At 42.8% G+C, this 16113-nt stretch overlaps 1 protein-coding gene across 13 annotated transcripts in view; it reads left to right on the forward strand.

The window, feature by feature from the left end:
- VRK2 (VRK serine/threonine kinase 2) overlaps positions 1–16113 on the forward strand; it is a 94241-nt gene that overhangs the window by 19700 nt on the left and 58428 nt on the right. The gene's annotated exons all lie outside the window — the stretch shown is intronic.

Raw genomic sequence — 16113 nt, forward strand, 5'->3', positions numbered from 1 at the left:
CTTTTATTTTTCTGTCCTGTTCATGTTACCACTAATTTAGCTAATTTAGCATGTTCCGGTCCAGCAACAACCATGGCCTGGATGTTCACTTCTCATGGGTTTCCCATGGTTCCATAATGTTTGTTTATAGCTACCAGTCCTGGCTTTCAGTGTTCTGTGCTGTTAGAAATATGGATATGATAGTATATATGTTTAAACAGTTAACCGATGAGCCTGGCTCATCGTTTAACCTTCACGGTTACACTACAGAGGAAGTAGTGCATGGGCGGGGGGACAGGCGGGAGCTGGTGCTCATGGAAAGATAACTATTAAGTGAAAACCCATTTTCAAGAAACATTGAAATTTTTAAAATTGTTTTCATTTCATAGGGTACGTCTAAACTACATGGCTCCGTCGACAGAGCCATGTAGATTTGTTTGTTTGGCAAAGGGAAATGAAGCCACGATTTAAATAATCGCGGCTTCATTTAAATTTAAATGGCTGCCGCACTGAGCTGACAAACAGCTGATCAGCTGTTTTTCAGCTTAGCGCGCTAGTCTGGACGCTCCCCTGCCGACATGAAAGCCCTTTATCGACCTCCCCAGTAAGCCTCATCCTACGAGGAATAAAGGGGAGGTCGATAAAGGGCTTTCAGGTCGGCGCGGGAGCGTCCAGACTAGCGTGCTGAGCCAACAAACAGCTGATCAGCTGTTTGTTGGCTCAGCGTGGCAGCCATTTAAATTTAAATGAAGCCGTGATTATTTAAATCGCGGCTTCATTTCCCTTTGCTGATCAGCCTAATCTACATGGCTCCATCGATGGGGCCATGTAGTTTAGACACACCCATAGTGTTTGAAATGGGTTAATTTTTGTTTTTCATATTTTTTTATTTTTAAACAAAAATGATAGCCATTTTGATCGTGTCTTGTATAACAAAATTGGAAAACTTACCAAAAGAGTAAGGGAATTTTTTTTTTGTCAACATTGACTGTTTTTGACAAACTTTCATTTTTGAATAAAGGCCATTTGTATGTGAACTTTTTCCCCTGAAAAATATTCAACCAGCTCTCATGGACAATTTGATTTTCTTCCAACTTCTAAGACATTGTCTTCTGTGACAGATGTTGCCACAGGGTTATTTCACTACATTTGGAGATTTTTGCCATTGAACAACGCAAAAGCCACTTCAAAAGCTTCTTATTTCCCAGTTCCCTTTCTGTATTTCAGCATTCAGAAGTATTTGGCTCATATGTTTAGTTTTTCAGCTTTTTTTAAATATATGTCTTAAAAGTTATCATGGATAATTGAAACAACTTCTTGTAGACTCCTGTAATAGTTCATTGTCGGTTTATAGTATTTATCAGACTAATGAATCTAATAATTTGGTGAAATAATTTACACCAGACAGTTTTAGAGAAACAATTTAACTGCTACCTAAGCTTATTAACACAACACAGATTGGTTTTCATCTTAGCTTTCCATGTTTTATTAGGATAATGCTAGGATGCTTTGATTTTATTTGTGTTGAGGACACTTAGTGTTGTTGAGTCACTTCAGTGATTACAAAGATTTTGAATCGCTTAGACTTTGATTAGTTATCTTAACCAGACTGAGGTTTGGTTTGTGATTCCATGCCTCATGCTGTTTGGTATTAATCCTTTTCTTTCACGAATACTAAATTCACTCTAATTCAAAATAAGATGACTGGGTCAATGGACAGAAGCTTGAATGAAAGTTTAGTTTAATTTAATATGTACCAACAAAAACAGAATTTTAGCTATTTAACTTAGGGTACGTCTAGACTACTGCGTTTTGTCGACGGAAGTTTTGTCGACAGATACTGTCGACAAAACTTCCGTCGACAATTTGCGTCCAGACACATGGAGTTCTGTCGACAAAGCAAGCCGCTTTGTCGACAGAACTCCGTAGTCTGGACGCAGTGTTACAGGCAATAACACCTTCTGTCGACAGAGTTCTGTCGACAGAAAGTGTTATGCCTCGTAAAATGAGGTATACCAGCGTCGACAAAACCGCGGAGTTCTGTCGACGTTATGTCAACAGAACTCCGCGGTAGTGTAGACGCTGGTATTGTTTTGTCGACAAAAGTCCACTTTTGTCGACAAAACTAGGTAGTCGAGACACACCCTTAGAGTGAATGTTTGTTGCTGACAGATCTAGTTGCATTAAATGACTTTTTTCTCATATAGAAGCACGTACATTTTAAGTTACCTATAGAAAATATTTTAACTTCTGTTTTACAAATGTAAGGGAGAAAGGGACTTAAAATGCTTGCCTGTACTTGAGAGATGTGGAACAGGGATCACATTTTACAATAAAACTCCAATTGTCCAGCATCCAGTGGTCCGGCACTCCTGATAGTCCGGCACCAACTGGAACCCGGAAGTGCTCCGGCCAGCCGGACAATTGGAGCTGCTCTGCCCCTGGCTTCCCCAAGTCAGCCGCTGATCAGTGAGGGTCGGCGCTGCGGGACAAACCCAGCAGCACCCCAGCTGCTCTGCCCCCAGCTTCCCCAAGTTAGCCTCTGCTGAAACTGACCAGCGGCTGACTTGGGGAAGCCGGGGGCAGAGCAGCTGGGGTGCTGCTGCATTGGTCCCGTAGTGCCGCCCTCTCCCACACTGCGCAGTTCCCCGTCGACACTCTCCCCCCCACCTCCAGACTCCTCATAGCCCCCCTTCCGGTACTCCGGCATATCTGGGTCCTAAAGGTGCCGGATTATCGGAAGTTTTCTGTATTTGTAAATTCCCAAGCAAATGGAGAGGCTTGGAGTGCTTGTAATAAAGAAGGAGTTAAAAAGAATCAAATTTATTAGATGGGTGGGTTGATTTAAATTAAGGCAATTTAAATAATTTATTTTAAATCACCTAAAAAAATCATAGTTTTAAATCAAATTACCAAGAAAACTAATGCTGGTTGTACTTAGAGCGTACTTATTTTTGCATAAGCTCCATTGAACTTACTGGCACGTCTGTTCTTTGAGAAAACAAGAATAGAACAGGGTTCCCTTGGAAAGGCTGAGTTCCCACGTTCTGTGTGGCATTTTCCCAGAACCCGGGGTCAGATTAGGATGTACCCAGCTGATCCGAGGCTCCATGTGGCGCTGGTGCTTTGAAACTCCGTGGCAGCATTCCAAAGGGTCAGCACTGCACAGAGCTGATCCCGGGCTCCATGCGGTGCTGACACTTAAAGGGTACGGGCTCCATGTGGCACTGCCGCTTTGAAGTACCCCCTGTTCTAGAGGCAGCAAGGGAGGGGTGGGAATCAACTAGTCCTTAACGTCCTTTGTGTGTGTGTGTGTGTGTGTGTGTGTGTGTGTGTGTGTGTGTGTGTGAAAATACTAAAACAAGGGATAATTAACAAGGTGCATGATCCTGCACACATGCACCCTGAAAACCACCCAGCTTGGCACCCAGTTTCACTCCCACCCAGCCTTAATCCCATTGTTTCTGCATCCATGAGCTCTCCTACCCCTGCACCCCCATCATGTGCACCCTTTACCACTTTGCCTAGGGAGGCTGTGGAGTCTTCATTGCTGGAGATATTTAAGAGCAGGTTAGACAGACAGCTGTCAGGGATGATCTAGACAGTGCTTGGTCCTGCCATGAAGGCAGAGGACTGGACTTGATGGCTTCTTGATGTCCCTTCCAGTTCTATGATTCTAACCCTGCATTGTGCTTCCTTTGCACCTTACTTCTGCACAGTGTCCCCTTCATTCTAACCCCTGCACTTTCCTCCCAGCCTAAGCTCCCTGTAAGCTGGGCAGCTGCATGACCCCACAGCTGTTTTCTGAGCTCCATTAAGAAGTTGGAAATTCCCACACAGGAGGGAGATCAGCTGTGTGGTGGTAGGTGGGGCATTGTCTCACTAAACAAGCAGCCAGATGGAGCTTCTCATGTTTCAAATAGAGCAGCTCCCAGAACAGGTAAACAGTGGAGACAATAAGTGGCTGGAGGAGTGGCGGGGAGAGGGGGAGAGAGCAAAGAAGGGAGTGATTGGTTGAGGTGGAGTCAGAGGGGAGGGAAATTTGGAGAGTCCTGTCTGCACCAGGAGAAAGAGGCAGGAAGTCTGCACTCTCAAGCCTCCTGGAAAGGGGGAAATAAGGGGCTGACTGCATGGGGTTGGTGGAGGAAAGAGGAGGTGGGTGGGTGCTAGCATTGGGGTGAGATGGAGGACGGGGTTGGGGAGTTTGTGCTGTGAGGTGGGAAGGTGTGGGTAATTTGTTTGTGCTTTATCTGAGATTTAGGACAGGATAGACTGATGGTGCCTGCTAGTCTGAGAAGCAGGATTTTATCCCAGGCCCTACCTAGGCTGGGGGGAGCAGATTGCACAGGGAGAGGTGAGGGAGAGGAAGTGGGTGGGTGCCGTCATCTGTGCAGTGAGTGGATGGTGGGGGAAGGAGGAGCCTGATTCACTTGCTGCAGTCTTCTCTGTCTGGAGGGTTGGAGGGAGGTGGGTGGTGGGAAAGAAGGCTGTATGGAGTGTGTGTGTGTGCTAGGATATTTGCATGATTACATTTCAAACAAAGTTCACATAGGTGTTAATGGCTTAAGGTCAGAAAGAAAAAGATCCTTTTAACAGATTTTTTTGGAGGGTTGCAGATATATACAACTCTGATCTTAATGATTTTTTAAAAAAATCTTCTGTTACATAAGAACATAAGAACGGCCGTACTGGTCAGAACAAAGGTCCATCTAGCCCAGTAGCCTGTCTGTCGACAGTGGCCAGCACCAAGTGCCCCAGAGAGGGTGGACTGAAGACAATGATCAAGCGATTTGTCTCCTGCCATCCTTCTCCAGCCTCTGACAAACAGACGCCAGTGACACCATTTCTATCCTCTGGCTAATAGCCTTTTATGGACCTAACCTACATGAAATTATCTAGCTTCTCTTTAAACTGTTATAGTCCTAGCCTTCACAGCCTCCTCTGACAAGGAGTTCCACAGGTTGACTACGTGCTGTGTGACGGAGAACTTTCTTTTATTAGTTTTAAACCTGCTACCCATTAATTTCATTTGGTGTCCTCTAGTTCTTCTATTATGGGAACTAATAAATAACTTTTCTTTATTCGCCCTCTCCACATCACTCATGATTTTATATACCTCTATCATATCCCCCCTCAATCTCCTCTTTTCTAAACTGAAAAGTCCCAGTCGCTTTAACCTCTCTTCATATGGAACCTGTTCCAAACCCCTAATCATTGTAGTTGCCCTTTTCTGAACCCTTTCCAAGGCCAAAATATCTTTTTTGAGGTGAGGAGACTACAGCTGAACACGGTATTGAAGATGTGGGCGTACCATAGTTTTATACAGAGGCAGTATGATATTCTGTGTCTTATTTTCTATCCTTTTCTTAATAATTCCTAGAATCCTATTTGCCTTTTTTACCTCCGCTGCACACTGTGTGGAAGTTTTCAGAGAACTGTCCACGATAACTCCAAGATCTCTTTCCTGATTTGTCATAGCCAAATTAGCCCCCATCATTTTGTATGTATAGTTGGGGTTATTTTTCCCTATGTGCATTACTTTACACTTATCCACATTAAATTTAATTTGCCATTTTGTTGCCCGATCACTCAGTTTGATGAGATCTTTTTGGAGTCCCGTACAGTCTGCTTCTGTCTTGACTATCCTAAATAGTTTGGTATCATCCGCAAACTTTACCACCTCACTGCTTACCCCTTTCTCCAGATCATTTATGACTATGTTGAACAGGATTGGTCCCAGGACTGACCCTTGGGGGACACCACTAGTTACCCCTCTCCATTCTGATAATTTACCATTTATTCCTACCATTTGTTTCCTGTCTTTTAACCAGTTCTCAATCCAAGAAAGGCCCTTCCCTCTTATCCCATGGCAATGTAATTTACACAAGAGCCTTTGATGAGGGACCTTGTCAAAGGCTTTCTGAAAATCTAGTATACTATATCTACTGGATCCCCGTTGTCTGCATGTTTGTTAACCCCTTCAAAGAACTCTAATAGATTGGTAAGACATGATTTCCCTTTACAGAAACCATGTTGACTTTTGCCCAACAAATTATATTCTTCTACATGCCTCACAATTTTATTCTTTACTATTGTTTCGACTAATTTGCCCGGTACTGAAGTTAGACTTACTGGTCTGTAATTGCCAGGATTGCCTCTGGAGCCCTTTTTAAATATTGAAACTAATTAATACATGTTATGTTTGATTTGATATGTTTGATGAAATATTGTAAGCATTGCTCCTTGTTAACTATCCCTTGTTTTGATATTTTCTGTCACACATATAGACTGTTTAAAATATGTGTGTGTGTGCATGTGTTTTGTGTGTATTGATGGTACACATCCGCACACTACTTCAATATTAGTGTTGCACAAAAGAAATTTCAAAATCTATCTAGCTCTTTTTTGAACCCTGTTAAAGTTCTAGCCTTTACCACATCCTCTGGCAAGGAGTTCCGCAGGTTGACTGTGCGCTGAGTGAAGAAAAACTTCCTTTTGTTTGTTTTAAACTTGCTGCCTGTTAATTTCCTTTGGTGACCTCTAGTTCTTATATTGTGGAAATAAGTAAATAACTTTTCCTTATTCACTTTTTCCATAGCAGTCATGATTTTATAGACTTCTATCATATTCCCCATCCCCCTTAGTCTCCTCTTTTCTAAGCTGAACAGTCCAAGTCTTTTAAAGCTTTCTTCATATGGGACCCGTTCCAAACCCCTAATCATTTTTGTTGCTGAACAAAAACAATCCTGTCCGGCATGTCTTTCTTTGCTCATGTTACTTTTTTAGGCTGCTGAACAACAGAAATTGAAAGCCTAGAATTTTTAAGAAGCAAGAGCTAATAGTTAGGCTGATCAGACTAGCACCATTAATTCATTTTTATGATACAGTAAGTGTATGTGCAGCATTTTTGTCATGAGATTTAATTGTAACTGTTATTTTTAAATGTGAAATTTAGTATTTTATTGATTTACAAAATAAAACATCCAATTTAAATAACATCAGATTTAAATAAAAAAAATATTTTTTTATTTAAAAACTGATTTTTTATCCACCCTTTGAGTCATAGGCTCAGATCCTCAATGGTGTACATTGACTTCAGTGGAACCACTGTAATAATTTGGTGTAATAATTTACATCTACTGAATCTGGGTGTATTTATATTGATTGGGTTTTATAATTATATTTTAAGGTAATGTTTACTATATCTGACAGATGGCCTGGAATATTTGCTAGTCATTGGACTATTGCTCATTCAAATGTGAAGGGATCTTCCATAGGTAATTTTCTCTATATCTTAAAATATTTATACAGTGCAGTTTTTGGTGTGAGAGAAACAGAGAGTAACATCTCGATGGTATTATGTCTAACATTTTCAAATGAGTAGCAGTACATACATTACATAACTAAATAATCCTTCACATGGAATCATCACCATCAGCCTGATCCTGAAAGCTGCCTGCTTCCACCACTTGAACTGATGTCAGCGAGAATTCAGTAGTCAGGGGCCTCGCAGGCTCAGACCTTGTGTTTCACACTGTAGTTTATTGTTTTTTGTACTAACAATAGCATATTGAGTTCTTTGGCCTAATTAAGTCAGCTTTCTAATATGCTGGTGATCCAAATTTATTATCCAACTAACAAAGCAATATATTGTGAGGTTTTATATGTCAGCTCCATTGACAAAAAAGGAAGACAGTGATATTTCACCCTGTGTAGCATGTTTTGTAACATCATTCATTGTACTGTATTATTCTTTCTTTGATAATCCTTTTCCAGCACTGTTCATGTGGAATTTAACTCTAGCTCTTTTATGATGAGGGTGGAGTTTCATCCAACCTTTTAAGTGTGTTAAAAAGGTAGGTGATGTTATCTCTGTATCTAAATTGATGGAACTGAAATACAAGGTTATTAAGTGCTACAGTAATGGCAAATCAGGAGTAGACACCAAAAGGAATAAAACTAATATGTTAATGTGTCACAAATTTAAGGTTCAAGTTAAAAAAAAACCATATTAATCTAGTTTTATCAATATTAGTCAAACTGCATTATCACTTATGTCTAAAGCAAATTTATTTAAAAATCACATTAGGCAAGACTGTAATGTTAGGAGCCCTGATACCTTTTTTTAAAAAAAAATTGTTAAGTTTATTTTCTTCTTTGAGTGCTTGCTCATGCCTATTCTATTGTAGGTAAGCATGTTCACTATATATGCCCATGCAAGAGGTTTTTCCCTCAGTAAGGGTACGTCTACACTAGCTCGTTAGTTCGAGCTAGGTAGGGTAATGAGGGCAAGCGGAGTTGCAAATGAAGCCTGGGATTTAAATATCCTGGACTTCATTTGCATGTTCCCGGGCGCCGCCATTTTAAAATCCCCCTTAGTCTGAACTCCGTGCCTGCGGCTACATGCGGCACGGAGTAGGTAGTTCGAATTAAAGATCCTAATTCGAACTACCGTTACCCCTCATGGAATGAGGAGTAATGGTAGTTCGAATTAGGATCTTTAATTCGAACTACCTACTCCGTGCCGCGTGTAGCCGCGGGCATGGAGTTCGGACTAAGGGGGATTTAAAAATGGCGGTGCCTGAAAACATGCAAATGAAGCCAGGGATATTTAAATCCCGGGCTTCATTTGCAACTCCGCTTGCCCTCATTACCCTACCTAGCTCGAACTAATGAGCTAGTGTAGACGTACCCTAATATCCGTAGGGGACTGGCTTTGGCACCCTCTGAAGTGATGTACATATGCCGCGGTATAAGGGGTGCTGCCTGCTAGCCCCATCCTCAGTTTCTTCTTACTGCCAGTGGCAGCACTGGTACATCTCCTTGCTTTGACAGGCTTCTTTTCCTACCTCACCATAGTAGTGGTTTAGTCATATATATTAATTTAAGTAGTTTAACTTATACTGCCTTAGTGTTAGTAATAGATTAGCTAGTCCCATATGGTACTTAGCCTGGGAATGGGCAAGCCCCAGTCTCCAGGCTTCAAACCCTCTGACTGCTGCAAAACCCCATGCCAATCAGTGACCGCCATAGAAGTCTTAAATGCGTGGGTGAAGAGCACACAAGCGACAGATGTCGCATTTGTAAAAGCTTCAAGCCATATACAGTACCAAGAAGGAATGGACATTCATCTCCAAGAACTGCTTATGAAATCTGCCCTTGTACCAGCGTCATGGGCAGTGATATGGGACTCTTGTGCCAAGCACCATGGACTTGGTTCAGATCCAACCAGTGCTAGGGATGTGAACATGTACTCGTGCACACCATCAACTGATGAGCCTGGGCGCTGCTGCCTCTATATCATGATACAGAGGCAGCAGTGAGGGGGAAGGACAGGTGGCTCTATGGGAGCCATGTCTCCCCATGTATAAACGTGAAACCACTGGAAAATTGAGCAGTTACACGTTTACCTAAATAAATGTTTTTTAACAGCCCTAACTGGCTGAAACAGAAAAAGGCTGGAAGGAGACATTCTTTTAGAACCCTGGAAGGAGGGAGCTGTAGGAGAGCATAGACCTGCACAGGGCAGCTCTTCCCTTCTAGTTGGTGGCTAGGCTCCAGCAATAGATGAGCCGTGGAACCTGCCTTAAGACCTAGCAAAGACATTTTGCACCTGAGGGTGCAGTACAAACTGGAGTCTTTTCACACCACTAAGGACATGTTGTCCCACCTGTTGTTACCTACCCTGGCAAGCCTAACAAGGGCCCCTTCTGGTGTTCCCCATCTGTGCAGCATCTCTCCCTTTGAGGGGAGTGCCCCTCCTGAGCAGCACCACTAACACCAAGATGTGGGTATGCTTACCTGTTAGAGCTCCCGGTATTGGTCTCCAGGCTCTAGGTAAAGCTCTTCAAGCAATGGGCTTTGATTGCTGGTGGTTGGACACAGACTTGAGGAGATGTGCTGGTCCCCAGAGCCTTGATGGTGAGAGTGTCCAAGCCAGTCTCCCAGTATAAAGTACTGTTCCGGAGGATCTGGATGTCGGTCTCCGGGATCCTGTCAGTAGTTGTGGAAGTGCTGGATCACCACAGGAGCACAGGCAATTTTCAGAATGTCGATCCTCCCGCTCCCATTTCTGCTCCAGATCTGCAGAGTGGCAACACTCTTTAATTGCAATGTGTAGATCACTGGGGTACCGCTGCAAATCTGTCAGGTGCTCATGCAGGTAACTGGAGATGCAGGATTGAGAGCCATCACCCTTGTGCATGTCCTCATGGCAGGTCCGTGGTCAAGGCTGGGAGATCTGGTGCAGACGGGTAGTTGTGGTACTGTCCTGGTCCCCCAGGGAATCCTCTCCCTTGTTGGGATTGACCAGTGAGGAGGAAGATCTGCTGTCAGGCTAAGGCCACTTACCAGGGCCTTCGGCATTACCAGCCAAGCTGCCAGTGGCACCATGGCCCTGAGACCGGTGGCAACTTTCAAACTCTTGGGGGTTTCCCCACCCTTCACTGGTTGGTCTCAGGGGCATCAGATAGACAGTTAGCCACAGTCTCCCACCCACCCTCCCTCTTACTCGGAAGTAGAATTAGAGCAGGCTCCACAGGGCCAGCCAACCCCCATGGAGACATGGGTAGCAGGCACAGAGGAGCTTGCAGGTCCACCTGAAACCACCTTGTTGTTGTCTTCATCAGTTGAGGCATCAACAGGGCCCTTCCAGATGGTCCTCTATTATGATGTAAAAGCCTACCAGGGACTGTTAGAGGGTCACTGCTAACCTGGGGCTGCAAACCAATCATCTGGCAGAACTCTTAGACTTGCTGTTTTATGTGCTGAGTGCTGCTGTGTTGGCTAAAACAGCACTGCCAGTTCACAGTTGGGTGGCAAAATAACTAAGGCTCGGTGGCAGACTCCCTGCTCTCACCCCCCATCTCCAAACATGCAGAAAGAAAATACTTTGTTCCTGCTGCTAAAGGATATGAGTATTTGTATACTTACCCTGCCCCAACCTCGCCAGCAGCTAATGAGCGCTATAGACAGGACAGGGTTAATGAGCTTTGATGCCTATAAATAAGGAGGCAAAGAGGCTCAGTCTATTTGATCATAACATTTATTCTACTTTGAGTGTTCATCTGAGGGTGGCTAACCATCAAACCTTGCTCAGTCTGTGTGCCAGTCGACATCTAAGTTTTCAGACTGATTGCCGGAAGACCCCAGGAAAGAAGTTCTGAGCTGTCTTCGACAAGAGCATGGTCAGACCAGCCCTCCAGGTTGCCTTGGATGCTGTGGACTCCGTAGCCCAGACCATGGCTTTGACCATTTCAGTGAGGCATATGTCCTAGCTTAGGCCATCAGTGGAGGTCCAGCATTCCGTCCAGGATCTCCCATTCAACAGTCTGGACCAGTTTTCAGAAGAGACAGACACTACATTATGTGGCCTGAAAGTACACCAGGACTGGCAAGGACGCAGTTTAATTTGCTACAACTCAATAGAATTTGGAATCTAATCTGCTCCGTGCAGCAAGAGGAGGGGCCACAAGTGATGGTAGAGCCACAAGTGATGGTCAGCCTGCTCCTTCGGCCCACTGAAGTTCTGGCAACAAGCAAGCATTTTGAGGTTGTCCTGAGCATGAACTTCCAACATGTGTCCTGGATCCAGTAAAATTCTTTTCCAATCATTTATCTACTTTTCTCCCTGCCTGGGTGCATATAACATTGCCTTCAGTTTATTTCTATGCCCTTTGTTCCTCTCTTCTATGTCCTTCTTCAGGAATCCTTCTCTAAAACATCTGCTCATTCAGGGAATGCAAAGCCTCCTATGGGTGGGGAGCAGTGGAGGAAGTTCCAGAGTATTGAAGGGGAAAAAGGTTTTACTCCCTCTATTTTATTTTTATCATAAAGGTGGCCTGCCCCCCGTTCAGATGTGCAGCTCCTCAATAAATACCTCAAGAAGTTGAAGTTCTGTTGGTTACCCTAGCCTCCATCATTCCTTTTCCAGATCTTGGAGAGTGTTTCGCTGCCCTCCATTTGAAGGAGGCACACTTTCACATTTTGATTTCCCCCCGTCTCAGGGGCTACGTCTAGATTTGAATGATTTTCCGGAAATGCTTTTAATGGAAAAGTTTTCCGTTAAAAGCATTTTCGGAAAAGAGCGTCTAGATTGGCACGGATGCTTTTCCGCAAAAGCACTTTTTGCGGAAAAGCGTCCGTGGCCAATCTCGACGCGCTTTTCCGCAAAAAAGCCCCGATCGCCATTTTCACGATCGGGGCTTTTTTGCAGAAAACAAATCTCAGCTGTCTACACTGGCCCTTTTGTGCAAACGTTTTGCGCAAAAGGGACTTTTGCCCGAACGGGAGTAGCATAGTATTTCCGCAAGAAGCACTGATTTCTTACAGTAGGAAGTCAGTGCTTTTGCAGAAATTCAAGCGGCCAGTGTAGACAGCTGGCAAGTTTTTCCGGAAAAGCGGCTGATTTTCCAGAAAAACTGGCCAGTCTAGACACAGCCAGGAAGTTCTTGTGCTTCATGGTTCAGGTCAGTGGACTATCAAGTTTCAGTGCTTCCCTGCTGCTTAGCCACGGCATTCACAAAGTGCATGTCATTAATGTCATCCTATCTCAGATGTTGAGGCATTCAAATCTTTACATACCTGACGATTGGCTCATAAAAGGCTGTTCAGGTCAGATTCTTCACAGCATTGTGATGTTACAAGTGTGGAGAGCAGAAAGCCCTCAACAGGAACCACTTACCTGGCAAAGTACATCTGGTTCTCCTGCTGAGTGGGAGAGGAGAATACCTTCCCAACTGAGTCATCTCTGCAGTGTATTCTAGATTATCTGCTTCGCTTAAAACATCAGGGTTTTGCCATATCAGCTTTTCACCTTTGAATCCCAGGTAGGTTGTTTTTTTTCACACAACATGATGGTTAAATTCCTGAAAGGCCTTGAAAGACCCTGCCTGACAAGGACCCAGTTCCTTAGGAGGACATCAACCTGGTCCTTTCCAGGCTCACAAGCCCGCCCTCTGAACCTTTGGCTTCTGTTCTCTTTCCCACCTATTGTGGAAGGTTGCAGTTCTTGTAGTCATTACATCAATAGTGAGGTAAGTCTCTGAGATTAGAGCTCTGATCTCAGCGCCCCCGTTCTACAAAGACAAGCTTCAGCTGTGATCCCATCCAGCTTTCCTACCAAAGGTGGAGTCGCACTTCCACCTCAGCTAGGAAGTTCCTCTCCCAGGTTCTGTCTCAAGCCTCATGGGAATAATCAGGGAGAGGCACATCCAGCCCTTCTGCAGGTTGACTGTTGTGGTAGCCAACAGGATGAAGGGTCTTCCAGTGTCCTCTCAGAGAATTTCAGCTCGGGTTACCACCTATGAGTTAGCAAAAGGGAGGGTGCATTTGACATGGATGCAAGCATCTTCAGCAACTTTCTTGATACAAGTCCCTTGTCCAGGACATAGGCAGAGTTGTGACATAGACGTTTGGGAATCATTACGCTATTACTCAGCAGGCCAGCCATTATGCTGGTTTCAGCAGAGCTGTGTTGCAGTTGAACGCCTTTCTGCCTCCAGTGGTACTGCTTGGGAGTCCCCTACACAGGACTGGACATCAGCTAGCAATCAGAGAAGAAAAGTCAGTTACCTTTTTTCACAATAGATGTTGTTTGAAATGTTTTGTTTTTTTCCATTCCATGACCCACCCTTCTTCCCCACCGTTGCAGTTTCCAGCAAGAAGGAACTATGAGGCTACCTCTAGACTACAGGCTTCTTTTGGAAGAAGCTTTTTTCGGAAGAGATCTTCCGAAAAACTTCTTCTGAAAGAGAGCATTTAAAAGTGCATCCAAAAAAATCTACTTTTTCGATGAAAGAAAGCATCCAGACTGAATGGACGTTCTCTTGCATATAAGCTGTGATTACTATGGATGGAGTGGCCACCAGTGCACCTGTGCTTTTTCCTCTTTCCTCTTTTTCTGAAAGAACTCCCTCTTCCCTGTCCACACACACCTTTTTGCGAATGAGCTCGTTCACAAAAAGGCTTCTTCCTTGTAGAATGAGGATTACCAATGCTGGAAAAACCCCTTTGTTCTTTCAGTTTTCTTGTGGAAGAACACAATTGCAATGTCCTCAAGTTTTGTCAGAAAAACTGCCATTTTCTCTACAAAACTCTGTAATGTAGACATACCCTGAGTGGGGGAGCTGGCTGCCCCCTTATACTGCATGATATGCGCACCATTCCAGAGGGCAACAGAGCCATCCCCCATGGATCCACTGAGGGAAGAACTTCTAGCATCAGTGCATGTAGTGAGTATACACATTTACAATAGAATGGTCATGAGCAACCCATCTCGAAGAACACCAGTTATGAAAAAGGTAACTGCTTTTTCTTATTCCACATTGAGTTTCAGAGATATAGACAGGTCTAGGTTTTCAGAACACCAAATGTACATTTACATCTATAATTTACATTTTGTTGTTGAATATGCAGTTATTAGGATTTGTGCATGCATATATGGCATGTCAGTCTACTTACACAAGTTCCTCAAATTTATCCTTTAGCTTATTACAGTACTATGAGAACCTTTTTAATATATAACTTTGTACTAATAAAACCTAGTCTGATTCTTTTGCATTCCCTACATTCCATTTTGGAAATTTTTGCTATTCTGCATTATAGTATTCTTAATGGGAATCTTTCCCTTTTTTATTTTAAAAGGTCATTACACTAGAGCTTGCATTTTTGCAATGCTTTTCTTTTAAAGCATCCTGGTAAAATACAAACTAGCACTTTGACCAACAAAATTCATAATCCACTTTTTAAAATGAACAATAAGACAAATAATTTTTAAAAGTCATATCCATGTTTCTTATTTGTTCTCGCAAGGGAGAGAAATCAATAAAACAAAGGTTCTGTCACTTAGTAACTTCCAAATGATGTTTAGAGATGGCCAGAAGATCAGAATCTACTAACCTCAAAGAGCAACTTGCTGCAGCTCCATGCAGTAGGAGAGAGCAAGGCCATTCAATGAGTTACATGTCAAAAGAGCAGTTCTGTAGTCAATATGTTTCTTAACATGGAGCCTACATAATGACTGACAGAGCATTGTGCTGAGGGAAGTGCTGAGGGAAGAACTTAGTTGGCCATAGAATCGTGAAACTTGTAGTGATCAGTCTAATACATTTAAACAGAGAACAAAACACTATTTCAATATCCTAAAAACAATCACTACATGGCAATAGCTTTTTAGATGGTAATGCAGAGTGAGCATTATTAATATAGACCCCAAATGACAAAACTGAATCAATTAACCTCCTCAAATCCTGGTGCTATTAAAAGGGACAGCTGATTGACTGCTATTAAACAAATGCTTTAAAATCAAAGAGAGATTGATTTAAGTAAAACAAGCCTTGGGAGGATGTCTGTTTAAAACACTTTATTTCTGTCATTATTTTTATGGATTACTAGGGCAGGCATCCATACATTTCACATCTGCAGTGTTGCCAACTCTCACGATTGTATTGCAAGTCTCTCAATATTTTTTTTTCTCTTAAAGTCCCATCTGCTGGAATTAGGATTTACTTGAGAATCTTAGCTTTGATAAATACATTTTTTTAAAAAGTTTCTAGCCCAGGTGGATGCAGAAGAAACCTTATGAACATTATCCTTAAAGATTCTAACACAAGATGGCAAATAAATACACTTCTCTCCTCCCCCCAGCCAGTCTCATTACTTTTGGTTGTTTTGTAGTTTTGAATGCTTAGAGTTGGCAGTACTTTTGAGAGCCTACCTAATCAATTATTTCTCCAAAATATTTCCCCTCTCTGGTAACGATAGAGTCTATGGCTTAAAAATACTACTAGAACTCTCACATTAGTGTTACGGTATTAAAAAGTTAATTGTAGATTGTGTTACAGAAATCTTTTTATATATTGATTAAGTGTGCAGGAATTAATAACATAAAATTTAAAATATTTGGATTTCACAGTGGTTATTGATTCTGGAAAAGTTCCCTTACCTTTCATTTATAGTGGATCAAATCTTTCAGAGATAAGTGTTTGATTTTTGGTACTGGCAATATATGGTGCAGACTGTGGGAGGGCCTTAGAGGGGTAGCTGTGTTACTTACAGTAACTTTAAAAACAATGAGCAGTCCTGTGGCACCTTAGAGTATGTCTACACTGCATTCCTCTTTCGAGAGAGGAATGA

This window comes from Pelodiscus sinensis, chromosome 3 (genome assembly GCF_049634645.1).
Source record: "Pelodiscus sinensis isolate JC-2024 chromosome 3, ASM4963464v1, whole genome shotgun sequence".
NCBI lineage: Eukaryota > Metazoa > Chordata > Testudines > Trionychidae > Pelodiscus > Pelodiscus sinensis.